General features: G+C 37.1%; 1 protein-coding gene across 1 annotated transcript in view; it reads right to left on the reverse strand.

Moving 5' to 3' along the window:
• Positions 1-19283, reverse strand: part of PPP2R5A (protein phosphatase 2, regulatory subunit B', alpha) — a 76309-nt gene extending 57026 nt beyond the window's left edge. Inside the window, exon 1 of the mRNA XM_011975780.1 lies at positions 19128-19283. The gene's annotated coding sequence lies outside the window, so the exon portion shown is untranslated. The remainder of the gene's footprint in view (positions 1-19127) is intronic.
• Positions 19284-19289: the final 6 nt, after the last annotated feature.

The following is a 19289-nucleotide window of genomic DNA, read 5'->3' on the forward strand; positions in this document are numbered from 1 at the left end:
GAAAAATAATCATTACACAAGGTTAAATGCTGCATTAGAAAACATTCACTTAATACTAAGGAAAACAGAAAAAGAATACAATAAAATAGAAAAAAAAATACAGAACAAAAAAAGACATGAGGTACAGAGAAAACGAAAAGTAAAATGGCAGACATAAATCCAACTATATGAACAACTACATTAAGTGTAAATGGATTAACCGGAGGGGTGCGGTGACTCACACCTGTAATCCCAGCACTTTGGGAGGCCCAGGCAGGTGGATCACGAGGTCAGGAGTTCAAGACCAGCCTGGCCAAGATGGCGAAATCCCGTTTCCACTAAAAACTACAAAAAAAATGAGCCAGGCATGGTGGCAGGTACCTGTAAGCCCAGCTACTCGGGAGGCTGAGGCAGGAGAACCGCTTGAACCCTGTCGGCAGAGGTTGCAGTAAGCAGAGATTGTGCCACTGCACTCCATCCTGGGAGACAGAGCGAGACTCCATTTCAAACAATAAATAAATAAATAAATGTAAATGGATTAACCAAGCCCATCAAAAGGTAGAGACTGTCAAACTGAATTTTTAAAAAATGATCTAAGTCTCCAGAAGATACAATTTAAATTTAAAAATACAAGTAGATTGAAAATAAAAAGATGAAGAATAATATATCATGCAAACAACCACAAGAAAGCTGGAATGGCTATACCAATATTAGATAAAATAGACTTTAAAAAATAGGTAAGTGTTTGACATATACAGACAAAACAGACTTTAAAAACTTCTGTCTCTTATATCTTACACAGACATGGATATATATCAAACTATATATATTTTTAAAGTCTGTTTTGTTTAATATTAGTGTGGGATATGATGAGGTTTCTCTTCAAATAATCCGATTAATCTTTTATTCTTTAATTCATAGTTACCTCCCACTCAATTTTTCTCCTTTTTTCTTCTTTTCCCTTCTTGCCTTTGTTAAATGCCCAGGCCCTCCACACTACAAAGAGTTATCAGTACCAGCTCACATTCCTTTCCTTATTTGGAAGGAGGACTAACTTTCTGGCTCATTACAGACACCCCTTCCCCTGTTCCCTCCACTTTCCTTTACGTGCCCACCCTATCTAAAAAAAAAATAAAACGTTTAGCCAACCAGGATTAGTTTAGATTGTACGACCCAACCCCGGCCAATGGGGAAAGGGTACAGGGGCAGGACTTGCGTCAGGAATAAAGGCTCTTTGTTGCCCCTTTGTTCAGGTGTGCTCTCATGGCAACTGGCCAGGGAGCCACCCCTCTGCACATAAGTAAAATTGCTTTGCTAAGACTCCTTTGTTCAAGTATTCAATTTCCTTAGGATTTTGAGCATTATTCCTAACATTAGTATAGCCACTTCAGTTTTCTTGTGGTTGTTTGAATATATATTATTTTTCATCCTTAGATCTTACTTAGATATAAATATCATTATATAAATATACTCTTTATCTCATATCTAAAGAGCGTCATTTTGTAATGATGGAAGGGTCAGTCTCTCAGGAAGAGGGTAACAATTATAAACATATTTGCACCTACTAACACAGTACCAAAATATATGAAGAAAGACTGACAGAAACAAAGAGAGAAACAGAAAATTCAAAAGCAATAATAGTTGAAGCCTTCAACACCTCCTTTCAATAATGGATAGAACAATTAGGTGGAAGATCAATGAAGAGACAGAAAACTTTGAACATACATAAATTAACTACACCTAACAGGTGTCTATGGAACACTATAGAATTTATACTCACTATATAACACTCCACCCAACAACAGGAGAATATATATTCAAGCGCATATGGTACATTCCCCAGGACAGACCAGACCACATACCAGATAGTAAAACCTCAAAAATTTCAAAAGAACAGAAATACAAACTATGTTCTCTGACCACAAAGGAATAAAGCTAGAAATCAGTAACATTAAAAAATTGGGGGCAGGGCATGGTGGCTCACACCTGTAATCCCGGCACTCAGGGAGGCAGGGGCAGGTGGCTCACAAGGTCAGGAGATTGACACCAGCCTGGCCAACATGGTGAAACCCCATCTCTACTAAAAATACAAAAATTAGCTAGGCATGGTGGCGTGTGCCTGCAGTCCCAGCTACTCAGGAGGCTGAGGCAGGAGAATCGCTTGAACCTGGAAGGTGGAGGTTGCAGTGAGCCAAGATCATGCCACTGCACTCCAGCCTGGGCAACAGAGACTCCATCTCAAAAAAAAAAAAAAAAAACAAAAAAAACCTGGGGCGGGGCTTGGTAGCATGAACCTATAGGCTCAGTTACTTGAGAGGCTGAGGCAATGAGGATCTCTTTGAGGCCAGGAGTTAAGAGGCCACAGCGTACTATTATAGCATCTGTGAACAGTCACTGCACTCAAGCCTGGGCAACATAGTGAGACCCCATCTCTCTCTTTTTTTTTTGAGACAGAGTTTTGCTCTTGTTGTGCAGGCTGGAGTGTAATGGCGTGATCTTGGCTCATCTCAACCTCCACCTCCCGGGTTCAAGAGATTCTCCTGCCTCAGCCTCCCAAGTAGCTGGGATTACAGGCATGTGCCACCACCCCAGCTAATTTTGTATTTTTAGTAGAGACGGGGCTTCTCCATGTTGGTCAGGCTGGTCTTGAACTTCCGACTTCAGGTGATCCGCCTGCCTTGGCCTCCTGAAGTGCTGGGATTACAGGCATGAGCCACCGCACCCGGTTAACCCCTTCTCTTAAAAAAGAGAAGTTAAAACATTTTTGGGAAATTCAAAAATATTTGGAAATTCAATGATTCTTAAACAACTAATGGGTCAAAGAAGAAACCTAAAAGAAAATAAAACATACATTAAGACAAATGAAAATGAAGACATAACAACCAAAATTTAAGGGTGTTTAGAAAGATATAGCTGTAAATGTCTATATAAAAAAGAACAAAAGATCTTAAATCTGAAACCTAACCTTTGCAATTATAAGTAGCCCAATAACAGCCAAAACAATCCTGAAAAAGAAAAACAAAGTAGGAAGATTCACACTATCACATTTCAAAACTTACTACATAAAACAAGTAGTCAAGACAGTGTGGTACTGACACAAGAACAGACATATAGATCAATGGGACAGAATTGAGAATCCAGAAATAAAACCATCTGCTAATTTTCAACAAAAAGGCCAAGACCATCTAATGGGGAAAGAAGTATTTTCAACAAGTGGTGTGGAGATAAATGTGATAACTACATGCAAAAGAATGAATTTGAATCCTTACGTCTTACCCTATATAAAAATTAACTCAAAATGGCCAAAGACCTAAATGTAAAGGTTAAAATTATAAAATTCTTAGAAGAAAACATAGGGGTAAATCTTCATAACCTCATATTTGGGAAAGGATCCTTAGAAAATGACTCCAAAAGCATGAGTAACAAGAAAAAAGAGAATTTAGACTTAATCAAAATGTAAAACATTTGTGCTTCAAAAGATACCACCAAGAAAGTGAAAAGACACAAGGGACTTATATCAGGATATATAAAGAATTTTTACAACTCGATAAAAAGACAAATAACAATTCAAAAGTGGGCAAAGGATCTAAAGAGCCATTTCTCCAAGGAAGATATACAAATGGCCAATAAGCATGTTCAAAGACACTTGACATCATTAGTAATTAGGGAAATGCAAATCATAACCACGAGGAGATACTACTTCACATTCATTAGGATGGCTATAATCAGAAAGTCAAAATAAGAAGTACTGGTAAGGATGTGGAGCAATGAGAACCCTCATATACCACAAGTGGGAGTGTAAAATAGTGCAGCCACTATGGAAAAAACTGTGGCAATTTCTCAAGTGACTAAGCCCAGAATTACCTTATGACCAAGCAGTTTCACTCCCACATGTATACTCAAGAGAAATGAAAACATATGTCCACACAAAAACTTGTATACAAATGTTCATAGCAGCATTATTCACAACCAAACAGTAGAAAGAACTGAAATGTCTATCAACTGAGGAATGGATAAATAAAACATGGTATAACCATACGATAGAATATTATTCAGTCATAAAAAGGAATGAAGTCCTAACACATGCTACAACATGAATAAATCCTTGAAAACATTATGCAAAGTGAATGAAAGAAGTCTATTATGAAAGACCACGTACTATAATACTCCATTTACATGAAATGTCCAGAATAGGGAAATCTAGAGACGGAAAGTAAATTAATGGTTGCTCAGGAAATCCCGAAAGGAAGAGGGGGTGATAGTTAAAGGGCATGAGATTTCTTTTTGAGATGATGAAACTATTCTAAAATTGACTGTGGTGGTAGCTGCACATGTCTGTGAATATACTAAAAGCCATGGAATTGTATACTTTAAATGGGGAATTACGTGGTATATGAATTATATCTCAATGGAGCTGTTTAAAAAATTTAGTCCAGTTCTGGTCTCTAAAATACTTTCATATCAAATATCCAAAACATTGCTGAGAGACAGTAAAAGTTTAAAGATCAATTGCAGCAATGCCACTGACCAATAATCACATAAACTTCATTCCACCACCAATGTCTATACAACACATACATAGAATCCACTAGTTTTGTCTTTATGCTGCCTATAACTTATAATACTAAATTACATTAATAAAAATTTTCAAGGAACATGTAAATGAAATCCCAAAACCAACACATAAAATGAAAAAGAGGTAGTAATAATAACTTATTAAGATGACCACAGAGGGCTGGTTTTAAGAACAGTTAACCAATTTTTTTTAATACCATACAGTAAGATAATTTGTAGTTTTCCCCCTGTAATGCGGTTTTGCTTGTACTGTTTCAAATGCATCTTTCCAGAAAACCTAATCTCTATTCATTTCTCTCAAGATTTCAAATACCAAGTAGAACATTGAAATTTTAATATATTCATTATCATAAAGCCTTCCTTTTCTTGCCCATCTTCATTAAGTCAGTGATAAAATAAACTTCTGAGGTGACAACCAAGTTATTTCAAGTTGTCCATTGTTAATTCTCTACATTTAATGATAAATAATTCGAAGTAGCAGGTATCATTTGTAACAAATAATAATTTTATAGCTATAATTTTCCTTAGAGGAAAACATCCCTAATTACTGCTGCTAACATACTTGAAATCTAAAGTAAGATCTCATATAGGATTCATGCTACAAATTATAGAACAAGCACTGTATCATAGCAACCCAGCAATACCACTACAGTGACACGCTGAGGATGCAATCCAAGATTCTAATTTAAGAAACTGGCACAGAATATAGGACATGTAGCTTTTTTTGGCAATACCCCTAGAACATTAATAACTAAAAATCTAAAATCAGCTTTTATTTGAAACTTTAGAGAGCAGGCTATTATAAAGTAACAATGGAAATGTTTATTAACAAATGATTCACAGCACTGTGACTAAATACGACTTATTAAGGTTCTGTGATTTCATTAAAATTGAAAATGGTGGGAAAAAAATTGTAGACATCACATTTTAGGAAATTTGAACACATACGCACTACCAGTTTGATAATGTTCTAATATATAAATGTATGCATTATTTTAAGAAAACCCCTACAATACTAAAACTTTCAAGAACATAAATATTTCCATGCTTTAATCAATTACCATTCAAATGCAAGTATATCCGCAACTACTGCTATTTTTTATTTCAAAAAATTAACTGGGCTGGGCATGGTGGATCACGCCTGTAATCCCAGCACTTTGCGGGGTCAATGTGGGCAGATCACTTGAGGTCAGGATTTCGAGACCAGACTGGCCCACATGGCGAAACCCTGTCTCTCCTAAAAATACAAAAATCAGCCAGGCGTGATGGCTCGCACCTGTAATCCCAGCTTCTCAGAAGGCTGAGGTAGGAGAATTGCTTGAACCCAGAAGGCAGAAGTTGCAGTGAGAAGATTGCACCACTGCAATCTAGCTTGGGTGACAGAGCGAGACCCTGTCTCAAACAAACAAACAAAAACAAACAAGGTGTTCAATTCTCTAGAGCAGAACCTAAGCTCTACAGATGTCCCACTTCCTTCTACCATCAGCATAGATGGGCTTTGGGATGGTGGTGGTGGGGAAATCCAAGAACCCTGAAAATTACATAAAGTATTATATACATATTTTAAAATGGCACATTCTTTAAATTGGATTTTCCAAGAGATTCACACATAATCTCCATGAAATTAAATACTAGTACTCTTAGAAATTATTTCCTTTCCTTTAAACATAAGAAACTTATAACCAAGGTTTCAAATGAGCTGGTTCAGTATTTCCAGAAATAAAAACTTTATTCACAAACAATTCTAAATTGATTCTAATATTTTTCATTCAGAAATTTGCTATTTGTAATATTCTATTAACAGAAAATAATAGGCTATTGAACAATACACACAGTATGATCCCACTCATGGGTAAATATGAGAAGATGCTCAAAAATTTAAAAGAGATTTCCTCTGGGTGGGAATTTTTACTTTCTACCATTGTAAGATTCTCCTTTGAGTTGTTTTAACAGTGAGTCTATAAGTTTTTACAAAAATAATACATAATGGGGTAGTTTAAAATATGACACTTCCCATTACATATTCTTTAAATGAGTTTATTTTAGAAAACCATGAAAACTGAGATTCGCTTATGACTCACAGCAAGTATTGTATTATAACCTAAAATAGTCATTTCTGTTCTATAGAAGTTACTTCTCTAGATCTTAAACAAATTAGTTCTTAAAAATATACAGAGAGTATCCAGGTGATCCAAATTAAAAATAGATTATCGAAACAGATGAAGTACCAAAACCAATGACTAGATACACGGCAGCTAGGTGAAGGCTGAGTTATTTTTACCTTTCCTACATGAATAATCAAAATTTCTTATGGGCCGGGTGCAGTGGCTCACACCTGTAATCCCTGCACTTTAGGAGGCAGAGGCAGGCGGATCACTTGAGGTCAGGGGTTCGAGACCAGTATGGCCAAAATGGCAAAACCCTGTATCTACTAAAATACAAAAATTAGTCGGTTGTGGTGGCAGGAGCCTGTAATCACAGCTACTCGGGAGGCTGAGGCAGAAGAACTGCTTGAACCCAGGATGTGGAGGTTGCAGTGAGCGGAGATCAAATCACTGAACTCCAGCCTGGGGGACAGAGCAAGACCCTGTCTCGAAAAAAAAGACAAAAAAAAAAAAAAAAGTCTTATGAAGGCAATATGACTGTGGGAAATAAATGCATCTTAAAAGCACTTCATTGTTATATTTGCTACTTTATGTTCACTCTGGATTCAAAATTAGGTTGGTTCATTCACGGGAAGCACAAATGCATGTGGAAAACTATTTGAGGAGATGATATCTAACTTTAATTTCAGCTTGTCTGGAAGTTTTAGTGGAAGAATAAAATCAGTCAAGTGGTAGATTAACCCAATTGACTTTTATTTCCAAGTCTCTGTTATCTTTACCTAACTTTTTTCCTCTCTCAAATTGAGAAGAAATGATCAGAAAGATAGTACTATGCTAACGTGGAAGAGTATTTTAAAAAGTTTTCAAAAACTTTCTGTAAAAGGGGACCAGAATATGCCGAACATTTCCAAAAGAGGCAAAAATAAGTAGATTCTAATCAGTTCTTGATAATCTACAATAATTTCAAGTTAATTACAGATCATTATAACTTTGAGTGGTGACTCCAAAATCTAACTGTGACACAAATGTGCTGAATGATTAACAATTCACTTCATCTTATTTCTCAGTACTCATTCATAAAACAAATGCTCTCATATTTTTTTGAGAAAAACTTTAGGTTACCTAAAAAGGAGAGAGAGGACAGTGCTAAAAAGAAGACCTCAAAGAAGACCAATGAAGCATTTTTATATCAGAAGAATTTAAGAAACAAAAATCCCTTGCTTTAACGGTTCTTAGAAAAATCTACATTCAATACTGGCTTACTTGCCCAGCACCTATAGTCTAAAGGTCTAAAGACTATAGTCTATAGACTTAGTCTTAGTCTTTAGTTAGACTAAAGACTATAGTCTAAAGACTTACTCATTCAGCTTTTACAATTTCTACTCACCTTACGCAAATCTCATCTCAAGTTACCAGAAAGAAACGTACTGGTTGGGTGCCGTGGCTCACACCTGTAACCCAGCACTTTGGGAGGCCAGGGTGGGTTGATCACGAGGTCAGGAGTTTAAGACCAGGCTGGCCAACATAGTGAAACCCTGTCTCTACTAAAAATACCAAAAAAAATTAGGGAGGCGTGGTGGCAGGTGCTTGTAATCCCAGCTACTCGGGAGGCTGAGGCAGGAGAATCACTTGAACCCGGGAGGCGGAGGTTGCAGTGAGCAGAGATTGTGCCACCACACTCCAGCCTGGGCGACAGAGTGAGACTCGGTCTCAAAAAAAAAAAAAAAAAAAAATTTTCTCTTGATAAGGTTCTCAATTATAAATATTTATCAGTTGCACTCTAAGGAAATAAGGTACTAAACTTTGCTTCAGTCCAGGCAACAAACATCTTCCATTTAATAGAGGAATCAGCAACCAACTGAGAAGAGCAAGTCATACATGACCGGCACAAGAATATAACCTACCTAGGTTTTGGTGTTTTCATCTATAAAATGCTAACCAGTTTAGTGTTGCAGGTAAACATTACTCAGTTATAAATCATCCTAAAATTGTAAATTATTTTATGATATAAAATGATGTTTTTCTTTCAATCAATTTAACAGCTTTTGCTTCATTCTTTCATTCAATAAATATAAAACAGCACTGACTATCTAAATGCTGTGTAGGAAGATATGGCTCTTGGGTCTCAAAGCACTTATAGTCTAAACACAAAAAGCAGGCACTTTAAGTAATTCATGCAACTTGTCCCAGCAAGATTTTGTGATCTTCTTCATGCACATAACAATGACATCTTCTCATGCAGTGTACACAGAAGACGTTCTACTGAGTAGGGAATAGATAATCCCAATTTGGCCAGGAGACTATGTGGCCAGCAACCCAAACTATTAGTGCCTTCTTATAACCAAATCTGAAAGTCTTGGCAGGCCATTAAAGAATATAGTTAAAGACTATACATAAAGAAACATTAACTATATTCTTTATTATATTTATATATTTATATATATATGTTTACAAGTCATAGAAATTACCAAATGGGCACTCTTTGATTCACATATGCAGTGGTCTATTTTATATTTACAACTGGGTTTCTAAATGGCATCTCAATTTTAAAATTTCCAAAATACAACTCTGGATTTTCCCTCTATACCTGGTTCCCCCTCCAGTATACTCCTTTCTCGCTGGTGGGACACATTCCTATCTACCCAGGTGTCCAAGCTAAAGCATCTGAGAGAGTCATCCTTGACTCCTACACCTCTGCCTTTCCATCTCCTCCCAAACAATTCATTAACAAGGTCCTATTTAAGATATATCTCAAATGCATCTTTCTGTCTCTATCTTGGGCTACTACCCTAGCCCAAGTCACGTAATGTCTTACCTGGCTTATTAATCTCGTAACTTGTCCTCCTAAAAATCTTGTTCTGCTACAATGCATTCTCTACCCAGTAGAGATAGTAATTTTTAACTGCCAAACTTTCTGAAAGAGTTGTCCATACTTACTCATTCAGCTTTTACAAGTTCCACTCACCATCCACCTTACACAAATCTCATTTCACGTTATCAGTCCCCCAAACGCCTCTCATGTCACCAATGTTGCCTAAAGACTAACAAACCCATGGAAACTTTTCAGTTCTCATTGGGCTTGTCCACAGTTATCCACTGTTACTACTTTCCCCATCCATCCTCCAGTTTGTAAAGACTCTCTTCCCCTGACAGCCTCGTCTCCACTCTCTCCTGTCTTCTGTGGCCTCCACTCCAGCTGTCTCTCTTGGCTCTTGGTTGTACCTTTTCCCCTTACCCATTATCTCAATGTTGGTATTCCTTGGCGTCTTCTCATTCTATCCATTTTCAGTGGGCAGTCATTTCTACTTCAAGTGCTTCAAATGCCACGTATAAGCCAAAGACTCTCAAATTACCTCTAGCACATTGCTTCATATCCAAATAATCCACCTTCCTACTAGGCAGCTTCACTTCAATTTCCCATCGACACTCGACCTGTCCAAAAAATAACCATTATCTTCTCCTCCCAAATCTAATGTCTCCCCCATTTTTCCCTTTCAACTGCTATCATACATCCAGTTGCCCAAGTTAGAAATGTATCATCGATGATTGTTCCCTCTCACCGGATTTTGCCTGTGATACCACCCCATCCCCACTTGGACAAGCACCTTTATCTCTTGTCTGAATTACCGTGTCAGTATCCTCACTAGTGTTACTCACTCTCATTTCCCAATACACTCTTCATGGTACTGTAAGGTATAAATGCAATAAAGTGCCTACATCCATTCTTCAACATAGCAACAAGACTATGCACTAGACCCTAAATGTTGTTCCACTTCTCTAGTGATATAGAATGTATCACATAGAGATATAGAATGTAACCTATATTCTAGATCACAGCTATGTAAACCGCTGGTAATTCCCAAAATATACTACGCTGAATTACCTCTGGGTCTTCATATATTGTCTTTTGGGTGGACCTCTTAGCCCATCTATCTTGGCTTAACACCTTCTGGCCTTTTAGATGGCAGTTTACCTGTCACTTTCTCCAGGAAACTTGCCCTGATCTCTCCCCTACCACACCAAAACAGGACTGAGTCCTTCACCTACTCCCTTAACATTTTAGAGCTTATTCTTATCATGACACTTATCACATTACTTGAAACTGCCTGCTTACAAGTCTGTATTCGCCACCAACTATAAACTCCTAAAGACGTTAAATTTGAAAAGAAAAAGCATTCATAATTTGATTCACTTTACTAAGCTTTAATCTCTGCAGTGGTTCACCAAAATTTTATGCACTATGGAAAACCAAAGAAAGGAAAAGATTTCAGTACTAGATTTTTGAAAATAAAGTGTGTGTCTAATTTCACAGCAAACAAAATCTTTGCCTCTGGTCAATTTAAAGAAAAATGGTAGGGCAACTTTGTTGTTGTTGTTGTTGTCGTTTGTTTTAATAAAATCAGAAACATATTCCTACAGAAGTTATGTCTTATTTTACTTTTAACTTCAATAGATATTTTTCTTTAGAAAAGCCTGTCTGAAAAGTTGTTTTAAAAATCTACTCAGTTTTGCTAATCAAAATTCAGGAGTTATAACAAAAACTGTCTCACCTTTTTCACTTTTATCAATTTAGAGGCAGGGGATTAACAATGAGTTCAAACAATCATTGATTTATGGTAATAGCTATAATTATGGAATATCCTTGATACAATGTGAAACGAAGGCAAAACCAATTAGACAAAATATACAATTTTTTAAAATCTGCGTTCTGCTGAAAAAATACACAATTTTAGATTTGATACTTTCCTCCCTACCTTAAAGAAAACTTCTCTGATGAAATGGCACGATATTTATTAGAATAACAAGAGTGAAATCAATCCCCAAGGGAGGCTAAACCAGAATGACTTCCGAGATCCCATTCAGCACTGGAAAGCTCAACGAGATATAACACACAGTCAGGTTATAGTAGCTGCAATTAGCATCACCATTCCAGTAGGAGGAGTGTGTTTCCAAGAAATCCCTTGTCTTCAGTACCCAAGTTAGACTACCCTCACCAAAAAAAAAAAAAAAATCCCAGTATGTTTCTTCAGGAAACCCAATCAAAATTACGGGATTTCTAAAATTCTTCATTACTCACTTAAAAGGCCCACATAAATAAAATCCTTCAGGTAACAGTTCAAAAAGACAGATATAAAAACGAGGCTTGAAACTGCTTATTAGTCAACATCCTGCTCAGAGAAGTAGAGTTTATTTTGCATAATCCCAGTCTGTCATGTACAACTCTTTCAGCAAAGCATTTAGATTCCTTGTTACATAATAATACACTAAAAGTAATTATATATTTCAAATCTGTTCCTTTTACCTCCCTTCAAGGACATCCTTATAAAAAAAGATTGCATCTCAAACTTAGAAATTACTGCAAACAAATTGTTTCAGTTATTTTATATACACATGTCCACCTCTAGGAGTCAACCCAGTATTACTTTTCCTCACACATTTTATACAGTAACTTTCATAGCAACAAATCACTCAATAATGTTACATGTCACTCATACTGTTCATTGGCAAAATACAAATAATCTTTTGTTTTTTACCTACATTTACTATTTACTGCCAAGATATTAAGGACCCAGAATTCATTTACTTTAAATCAAGCTTGTCCAACCCACCTTATTTTGTTGTTGTTGTTCTGTTTCATTTTGTTTTAGGCTTTTAGCATCCTGAAGACATAGTTTTTAGTTTCTGTCTCTAGTGATAAGCAGAAAAGAGGGATGAGGAAGGGGCTTTACTGGCACAACCAAAAACAGAAACTAAGAACCCATGACTGTATTCTCTCCCTTGGATACCCCTGTTTTAAATAATCCTGAATCAGTTTTAGGCATAAATATATTAAAACCAAAAAACTGGGTGAGGCAGTGATTCACACCTGGAATCCCAGCTTTTGGGAAGCCAAAGACGAAGGATCACATGAAGTCAGGAGTTCAAGACCAGTCAGGGTAACATAGCGAGAACCTGTCTGTACAAGAATAAAAATAAAAAACAGCTGGGTGTGGCAGCACACACCTGTAGTCCTAGCTACTTGGGAGAATTGCTTGATCCCAGAAGTTTGAGGCTGCAGTGAGTTATAATTGTGCCACTATACTCCAGCCTGGGTGATAGAGCAAGACCCTGTTTCAAGAAAATACAGAAAACCAAAAAACAAAACAGAAGAGAATCAATCTCTGGTAGCACCAAACATCACTAAAAGCAGCACAATCAACAAAGGAGAAGGGGTGACTAGAAGAAAACCAACAGATAATTTCTTCATCAAAACCATGATTCTGTCTCTATGACCACATTGTGCACAAAATACTGTATTTGGTACCTTAACAGGATTTGAAAAAACAGATAATAACTTCTGCTTTCATGGAAAAATTCACCATCTCATTCTGGAGAGAGAGCATCACAACACAACAGCTGAACACCCACCCAAACAACAAATCAACTAACACAAGTATCATTCAAACTGGTTATCAGAAAAGACAAAGACAAAATAGGAATATGGAACATAAGCAGCCCTGAGTTCTCACTGCCCTACCTTCGATAAAAAGCTGTGGTCAAGATTAAGTTAGAAGATAGACACGCAAAACACTCTGGAGAAAAACATTTCTTGATGTGAAATAAAAATAAGGCATGACCAAAATGAAGTAAAGTTGAAGAATAGCTCCTTTGTTCAATATCTTGTATTTAACACATACAACAGTAGTATCAGGTCTAGATCTTCAAGAAACAGAACAGTGTTGTGAGCATACAGAGGAAACTAGTTTTACATCCCAAAGTGGTTGAAATCGTTACTTATTATCCTGAACGATGGGATTAAAATTAAGCAAACCTGTATCATATGTTCTCGGTTTTATTGCCAGCTCCAAAAATCACAGAGAAAACAAAACTGACGACCTTACATCAAATAATAGTTGGGCTTTAATTATGGTAATGACAACAAACCAACAGAATCATCCCATCATACCTAAAACTCCAGAATCTAATGGCACTATCTCCCCTTCAGGAAAGCACTTAATAAGCCATAGGGGGCAGCAAAGTTAAGAGAGTGAAATGTAAATAGCAGGAGGTGAAGCCAGGGCAGGAAATGTTAATAGGCTGGGTAATGAACCATGAGTATCAGAGAGAAAAGGACAAAGTCTCAATTAATGAATTAAATCAATAGAAAGACAATGCTAACCCAGTGATTCTCAATCCTGGCTGCACGTCAAAATCACCCTGGGAACTTTTAAAAATACTGTAAGTGGATTTTACCTTAGGCCAATTAATTTACAGTCTCTTGGGGATGTGCCTAGGTATTGATTTTTTGTTTTGTTTTGTTTTAAACTCTCCAAGTATAGGCCAGGTGCAGTGGTTCACGCCTGTAATCCCAGCACTTTGGGAGGCCAAGGCAGGCAGAACACCTGGCGTCAGGAGTTTGAAACCAGCCTGATCAGCCATGGCGAAACCCCCATCTCTACTAAAAATACAGAAAGTAGCTGGGCACGGTGGTGCATGCAAGAGAATTGCTTGAACCTGGGAGGCAGAAGTGGCAGTGAGCTGAGAGATCGTGCCACTGCACTCCAGCCTGGGAACAGAGTGAGAACTCAGTCTGAAAGAAAAATTAAAAAATAAAAAAAAAAACCCTCTCCAGGTATAGCCAGTATTGGGAACCACAGTGCTAAACACATAAAAACAAACTAGTCTTTATCTCCAGCTTTTTACAAAAAGCTAACTTTTAAAAATGAAGCACAAAAATCTAAATGTGTTATTTTTGTTAGTAAACCTGTCTTTGAAATCCAAAGCAGCAGTAACTCCTTAAAGACTAATTCATCTTTGTAATTTTATCAAGAGAAAAATGTTATTCTTGCAGGTGAAAATGGCTAAACTGAAGCTAAAAGGAATGAGTCATCACTCATGCAGGAAGACAACTTAAATCTACTGTTTACATGACAGTAACATACCACAATGGTTACATTATTTTGCCAAATACATTTTATTGGATTAGCACTTTATTCAGTTAGACACTTCATAAAATAATCCATAATTAACAATTCGATAAGATAATAAAATGGAGGGAAGGAAGAGATGATCCTAAACAGGAATTCTAAAGATGTTAACATAGGTTTAAATAGGAAAGTTTTTCCTGTATGTGACGACTAGCAGTGAACACTTTATTTAGCAATTTCTCTTAAATATATCCTAAAAATGTTTTAAGTTTTTTAAAAATAAATCTTCCAGAAGAGATATCTCAGAAAATAGTCCTAAAATGACTAAAATGTTATTTCCCTTTGTAAACAATTTTCTTAACATCTTCAGATGAATCTGAACTCTCCTCTAATTGTATCCCAATTGTGTTTAGATGGAATGACAGTAACTTTGAGAAGATCTATAAACCTTAAAAGTTGAGTGAGTAGTACTATTTTCTCTCCACGAAAAGGTTTAGCTATAGAACTTAAGATAATGTCAGTGTTCTTGTTCCACAATTACCTTAGATCACCTACTCTAGAAAACACACACATTTTACTCTCTAAAGGTAAGGAAGCACTGCAATCAACACCCACTATTACTGGCCTCAATACCTCCAGTGGGACCCAGTTGTTAAGAAAGAACCAACAAAGAATCTGAGTGCTACTGGGGAAAGTTTTATCTCTTCTGAAGGGGATTTCAATCTCAAAGCCAGTTTCAGCTTGATCTTGCTATTTATTTCCTGGCTGTCTCCTACGAGGACTGCATATCTATACAATTCTACTGGTTAGTCGGATTTCTTCGCTTGGTAAAAAAATCTTACCACAGCTTTTAATATTTTAAAGAGTCTGACTTAATCCTAGGTCCATTTCTACACTCATGCTGAAAGATGTTACAGCTGCACTTCACATAAATCATATCTGAAAACTGATTATAAATAAAATCACACTTTAAATACACTAGGAAAGTTTACCATTTAAGTAAGTAATCCTATTAATAATCCTTCATTTAAAGATATTTTTAATCTGGATTTTCAAATATTTAAGAGAATGAGAACTAACATTCTTTGCCTATTTTTAGGTACTTAAATTATTTCCCTTAATCCCCACAGACCTGGGGAGATTGAAGGTATTATCCCCATTTTATAGATAAGGAAAACGACTTAGAAAGATTAAAAATTTACCTTTGACCCAGGACTAACCCCAAAGACCCAACTCTATCACACTGCTTCAAATTTACGTAAAACAGTTAACAGCACAAATACTGAAATCGTTTAACCTAGGTCCCAGTGTCAGTTGCAACATCATCCAGATAAGTAATCACAGGCCAGAAAACTTCTTTTTAGGCTTCACCTTTCTCATCAATAAAACGAGACTACTGATCTTGCAAAAAGTTCAGGGATGACCCAACGAATAGGATGTTTGTAAAAATACATTGAGCCACGGATTATCAAATAACAGTATTACCCTTAATAGGTGTGAAAAAGCAGGAGAGACACAGGTATTAAGGGTTACACATCTTTGGATTGTTTCACTTGGTATGAACAATACTGTTCTATAATTTAAGAAAATGTTTAAGGTAAAATAATTTTAAAATGCTAAAATGTTATATGAATGTAAGGCATCAATATAAATGTAAGGCATCAACTACTTTACCAAACCAGTCCTTCCAGAATCTTAAACAAAATAGGTTAAACAGACTGAAAAGCCTTTTAACAAGGCTTGTTTATTAAATACTTTCAATTATAGAACAATTTATTCTGAACATTGTTGCCATTAAAATCCTACAACCCACTTACCAAATGATTTTGCACAAATACTTCTTACAGGTGAAAAAGTTGGATTATTTTGTTAATCCTTACTATGCTTTGAGGAAAACTAGTTGGCACTTTTCCAGTTAAGATGCATGTGGTCAAAGTGTAACACAAGCAGGCTGGTATAAACACTTAAAAGATCTTGGAGTCCATGGATATCTGAATCACTCCACAGTAAGATGGTATTTCAGACGAGGAAGAAAATTCTCTTTCATACACATACTAAAGGGCTTTCCACTGGTTTTGTGAAGGCCACAAATGGAAAAAACTACCACTCGCAGAAAAAACACAACACTGTGGTATCAAGTACACTGCCAAAGTTCCAATTGAAGCAATTGAATGTCTTTTTTTTTTTTTTTTTTAAATCACTTTCAAGCATTTTGGCATCTGGAGTAAAAGAAGTTGTTCTTATTAGTTTGTAATCCAAGTAAGGGTCTTATTTCCTCAATTAAATTTGCATAAATTTATCCTGAATACATAATTTTCCTTATGATGAATACTGTATTTTCATGCAAATATCTACAATTAAAGTTCCAATTTACTTTTTTCTTTACTAGTGACCAAATACTATATGGCACCTTCAACCTGTTGAACCCTACATCATATAACTTAGATGATTACTGACTCTATCCATATTTTTGCCAGGTTTTTAAAAGCAAAATGTGGCCAGGCGCGTTGGCTCACGCCTGTAATCCCAACACTTTGGAAGGCTGAGGTGGCCCGATCACCTGAGGTCAGGAGTTGGAGACCAGCCTGACCAACATGGTGAAACCTCATCTCTACTAAGAATACAAAATTAGCGGGCCGTGGTGGCCCATGCCTGTAATCCCAGTTAGTTGGGATTAGTTGGGAGGCTGAGGCAGGAGAATTGTTTGAATCCGGGAGGCGCAGGTTGCAATGAGCCGAGATCGTGCCATTGCACTCCAGCCCAGGCAACAAGAGTGAAACTCCGTCTCAAAAAAATAAAATAAAATTAAATTAAATTAAAAAAAACAAAATAAAAAAAAAAAGCAAAACGTATCAAAGCTGCATCTCCTGGCCTGAAAACAACCAAATGTTTAATATTCAATTATTTTTATTAAAGTATACTATTAAGAAGTACAATACTAAGAAACTAGAATATCTTACTAAAAAGCAAATTAAATAACTATGAAATAACCCTAGCACGAAAATTTAAACTACGTAGTTTGACAATTTAATGAGGAAAAAAAATCAGTAGTGTAAAAAAACTATGATATTTTAAATAAGTGTAAAATTTAAAATCTATGAATAGCAAAGACGATATTCTTTTATAGCTATGACATCATTCAAGAATTAAAGTCTTGGCAATGCCTATCATTACAGTCTACCATTTTGCTATGTAAATTTTAACAATTTTTGTATGCTAAAGAGCAATCAAATGATAAATTCGATAACACAGACTAATCATATCTCTAAACCTCTTTTCAAAAGCCAGTTTGATTCTAACGGTGAGATGTCATGATTTAGAACCACTCCAAGAGTCAGGGCAAGGTAGGGTCTCAATAGGGTTCTGGAGCTGTTGTAGGTCAGCTGTGATTTGATCTGGGTTTTCTTTAGACTCCTTGCCAAACTAAGGCTGGATTCACAGGCCCAAAGACAAATGAGAACCAGACTGGCCTTGAAGGAGATGCTGCAGCTTTTTCAAATGAATTGAAAAATCTGAACATCTGATGATATGGATCTCCGTCAGGTTGCAAATTTTATTTAAAAATGTAGGAGCATTATCATCTTGTTCCATCATTTCTATCTCATAAAATGCAAGGACATTATTAAACATACTGAGTAATACACAAAGAATAAACTAGAACACCAGGAAATAACATCGAAAATCCTCTAAACCTAGTGGGAAAAGTGAGCCAAAAAGAGTGCCAAGTTCTCCTGCAAGGCATTAGGCACGGATACCAATTTGAATTCCTGTACAAACCTACAAAGTCCCTGGAATCACTGCCTGGCAAACTAAGTTCCCATTCGATTGCAAAGCAACACTACCTACTTCTTTATATTTCCAAATAGATCGTGTGTATCATCTCAGACAACAGAATATTTTAAATATTTCTGTTCTTTGAGCTACAGGGTACCATTTAAACCTAACGATCCAGTGAATAAGATACTACACTGGTCAAATTTTTAGGCTTTTTCTTTATAAATACATCCAAAGGCCAGCTAACTCTTCGCCGATGTTTGCATTCGGATTCCTGGTTTGATGACTCTTAGGGGCAATCAATGGGAAGTGGAATTGAGAAGAGGGTGGGTGCACACGGCTTTATAACTGTAAAAGTAAAGGACTAGCTAAAAGTGGCTGAACAGAGGAGCTGACACTCGGGAAAGTGAAGGTCGGGGAAGGTTCGTGCGGTTGTTAAAGCAAGACCGGGAAAGGGCAAACCTGGAAGAAGAGTGAAGGGCTCTACCTCGCGGGACGCAAAATAGGAAGTGCAGGTTAAGCAAGCGCGCAGGTGGGGAGGGGTGTTGGCCTCCTCGAGGATGGAAAGAGTTCAGGTGAGAATTAGAAGGAAAGAGCCAAGACTTCACAGAAAACCTGTTTGAATAAGGAGGAGGGGGTGAGGGGACGCCAAGGCATCGTGGGGAACTCGGCTCACACACTAGGAGTCCCAGCTGAGAGAAGCCCAGAAGGAAATGGCTCTGCTTGCGCAGAGGCAAGCGTTGCCAGCCCCTGCGCTCGCTCCCGGGGCTGCGCCCTCGGAGGTTACCTTTGAGCTGGGGCAGCGGGTGCAGCTCTGCCTGGCTGCCCTGGCTGCGAAACTGCGACGAGCCCTGGGAGCGCTTCTGCCTCTGCGCCTTGCGGACCGATTTCCGGGTGAAGCCGTCCACTTTCTCCGAGGCCGAGATGGCGGCGCTGGCAGCCCCCGCCG

The sequence above is a fragment of the Mandrillus leucophaeus genome, unplaced genomic scaffold (genome assembly GCF_000951045.1).
Source record: "Mandrillus leucophaeus isolate KB7577 unplaced genomic scaffold, Mleu.le_1.0 Scaffold159, whole genome shotgun sequence".
In the NCBI taxonomy this organism is placed as follows: domain Eukaryota; kingdom Metazoa; phylum Chordata; class Mammalia; order Primates; family Cercopithecidae; genus Mandrillus; species Mandrillus leucophaeus.